Source organism: Rhagoletis pomonella, unplaced genomic scaffold, assembly GCF_013731165.1.
Source record: "Rhagoletis pomonella isolate Grant_MI unplaced genomic scaffold, Rhpom_1.0 Rhpom_scaffold_00012, whole genome shotgun sequence".
Taxonomy (NCBI): Eukaryota; Metazoa; Arthropoda; class Insecta; order Diptera; family Tephritidae; genus Rhagoletis; species Rhagoletis pomonella.
The window spans coordinates 17,255,696-17,259,242 of record NW_023458566.1 but is presented as its reverse complement, the minus strand read 5'-3'; the positions used below and the strand labels follow the sequence as shown (position 1 = coordinate 17,259,242).

At 28.2% G+C, this 3,547-nt stretch overlaps 1 protein-coding gene across 1 annotated transcript in view; it reads right to left on the bottom strand.

Annotated features, from left to right (window-relative positions):
- Nucleotides 1-3,330: 3,330 nt before the first annotated feature.
- Nucleotides 3,331-3,547, bottom strand: part of LOC118747964 (signal recognition particle receptor subunit beta) — a 1,533-nt gene continuing 1,316 nt past the window's right edge. The window contains exon 5 of the mRNA XM_036482204.1: nucleotides 3,331-3,528. The gene's annotated coding sequence lies outside the window, so the exon portion shown is untranslated. The remainder of the gene's footprint in view (nucleotides 3,529-3,547) is intronic.

Here is a 3,547-nt window from a genome sequence, read left to right as displayed (position 1 = left end):
AATAAACAATCGTGGTACAAAGCTCAATAAAAATATTAAAAATAAAACGTTATTTAATTTTAGAAAATGAAAAATTATAACACAAAACGGTTTGGCTCAAGGTAGTGATAACAAATCAAAATTGTAAAATTTTTCAATTTGCTGATGATTTTTTTATAGTTTGTTCACATCCCAAACAAAATCAAACCAAGCAATTATTAAAAGACAAAATTAACCAATTTAATATTGAATGTAATAAAATTAACTTAAACATAAATTTTCTCAAAACTGAAGTAATATATTTTAACCAAAGAAACTCTCAAATTAACATTCAAATTAATAATATTAATATTGAACAAGTACGTAAAATTAAATATCTTGGTAGAATTATTAACATAAATAATGCATGCAATGATCATGTTAATCAAATCATTGAGAAAACAAATAAAACGTGTCGTTTCCTTAATATTATTAGTGGTTGTAAATTTGGAATACACCCTTCGAAAGCACTTCAACTTTATAAAGCTTTTGCTCGTTCCAAAATGGATTATGCTTGTTCAACTTTTGCCAATATATCTCAGTCTGCTTTACAAAAGCTTAATACTTGCTGCTTAATGCAAATATCAGGCAATTCTTACAAATGAACTTAATAAAAAAACTAGTTATTTTAAAATATATAATAAATTTAAATCAATTTTTTGTAATATAGCTTTAGTTCCTGATACTCCCCTTAATTCTCCGAAAATTAAATTTGATACATTTTTTTTAAAGGATCAATACAAAATAAAAAATCTGCTAATCAAGATTTAATTTCTAAATTATATATTGAAAAACTCAAAAATCTTGAACAACAAAATTTTGAAATAATATATACAGATGGTTCTATTAAAAATAACCAAACCCATTTTGCTTTTTTACACGAGAAATCTTCAACTGAAAAATCCTTTTTCTGTGACAAAAAAATGTCTTCAATGTCAGCTGAACTATTAGCGATTTATAAAGCTATTGATTTTTCAATAATTAATCAATTTAAAAAAATTGCCATTCTTACAGACAGTTTAAGTAGTCTAATGACTCTTTCAAATGAGAACTGTAATAATTATATAGCAAAAAAAATGATAACGGATCTTAATAATTCATCAATTGAAATTTTAGAATTACATCATATCCCAGCCCATAGTGGTATTGAATTAAACGAACAAGTGGATAAAGCAGCTTCCACTGCTTTACAGAATGGTCAAAGAATTCAAACTTTATGGTCTATTAAAGATGCTATAATAGAAATTAAAAGTAAAATAAATGAATAGTGGCAAGAATTTTATTCTAATAATATTATAACTAAAGAAAAATCTTATGGAGAAATATTTCCAAACATTCAGAATAAACCATGGTTTCATAAAAATTCAAATAAAATGACACCAATAGAAGTTAAACAAATTAATAGAATTCTAACAAATCACACTTTCTGCAAGGAGACATTATCAAAAATGAATATTTTTCCAAACCCAAATTGCGAATTTTGTAATACAGTTGAAAATACTGATCATATAATTTTCAAATGTAACAAATATAGAAATTCACGTGATAAATACCCAATACTCAAAAATACTTCATCATTAATTGAATTTCATCAAAATACTAATGGCAAAGCATATAAATCTATCACTAATTTTTTAAAGGACATTGAAATTAATTTATAATTTAATTTAAAATTGGAGATGGCGTTTTAAGCTTTTTTGCTGGCCAATTAGTTCTACTTATAAAGAATTAGGAAGTAACTTTAAATTACAAAAAAAAAAAAAGAAAATGTACAGCAAAGTCAAATTGTTTATTAAAGCAACAGAAATAATGAAAAATATTTCTAATAATTTTTCTTGATAGCTGGATTCTAAGCTTTAGAAAAAATGTTGGTATGCAGTTTTGTAACCCATTTCATTCAAGTGCAAGTTTCAAGTTGGTGAAAAATGCGGTTGATTTTTGAGAATTTTTTTCCATACAAAGTATCGAGCCCTAACCGCCAAAATAACGTAAGCGACATTTTTTTTCCCAAAATTGTCTTGTTGATGCAGAAATATTCCTAGAGCATCTAGATGCATTTCTGCATCAAAATTAAAATTAAAAAAAAAATGTCGTTTACGTTATTTTGGCGGTTAGGGCTCGGTATGTTCGACAATCTTCTTTTATATGGAGGACACTGCCAGCAAAAAGAAAAGAATTGCCCAAAATCAACGAGATTTTTTAGCAGCTTGAAACTTGCACTTCATTAGACTAGAATTAAATGGGCTGCAAAACTGCATACCAAAAGTTTGAAATTTATAATTTTTGCACAAAGTTGTAAATTTTTATGGTGGTTGATGTGTAATCAGCTAGACTTTTATAAAAAAAATAATAAACCTTAAACAAACACAAGTCAAATTGCCAAAAGTGATCAAAATATCGCACTCCTATTATTGTATACATGTATGTACATAAAAAAATAAGCCTAAAAATGTGTACCATGATAACCATAAGAAAAAATTTATAAATTGGTGCATATCGTCACCTGAGTGGAAGATCGACTTATCTCGGCAGCCAGTTCAAAAACGCCCTATCCCAGAAAACTTTTCAAGAACGGCCTACTTCAGAATTTGATTGAAAAATGCCCTACCTCAGCACTTTTCCAAATTACATATTTTCAGCTGAGATAGGGCGCTTTTGAACCGAACTCTGAGATAGGGCGTTTTTCAATAAAATTCTGAAATGTGGCATTCTTCAATCAAATTCTGAAGTAGGGCGTTCTTGACAAGTTTTCTGAGATAGAGCGTTATTCAACTTCCACTCAGGGAACGATATGTACTTTGCTTATAGCTTTGATCGTACATATTTTTAGGCTTCGGAATATTGCCTAAGCTCAAAGTATAATCTAGAACCAGCTCATTTATTTGTACATTCACCAGCTTCAAGCATCCGCCTCTGTCCGCACACTGTTTCATTACACTTAGGCAGATATACACATATGTACTATACATACACACATACATATATACACAGTAGATTCAAAGCTTGCAGCCATTGGGTGTATGTTTTAGTATCTTCATATACTACCGGTTTGCTAGACGACTTTCTTTTTTGGTAATTTTGATGTACTTTTTCACTTTTGATTTGGTGTGCGCCATTTACGGCATCTTTGCTCTTTGATACCAGTATAATATAGTGTATATGTACTACGGTATATATGTTTGTAGGTTTCTCAGACCCGTTTTCACATAAGAGAAAAAATTTCTTAATTTTTATTTACATACATACACATGTAATTACTTTTATCGAATTTACATATTTGTATATAAAAAATGTATGATTTTAGTTTCAGAATTTCATTACGCGCGTACATACATACATAAGTACATAAAAATATAGGAAATAACTTACTTTATACAAGATCTGTTAATTTCATTGAATTTTAAATAAAAATGTGCGAATGGGAAACGTTACAAATGCGCTATTCCTTATGAGATATGATAAATGTATGAGAAGTTTTTATTGAAAATCTCGATGATCGCACCCAGAAACCTTTGATTAATTTAAAATT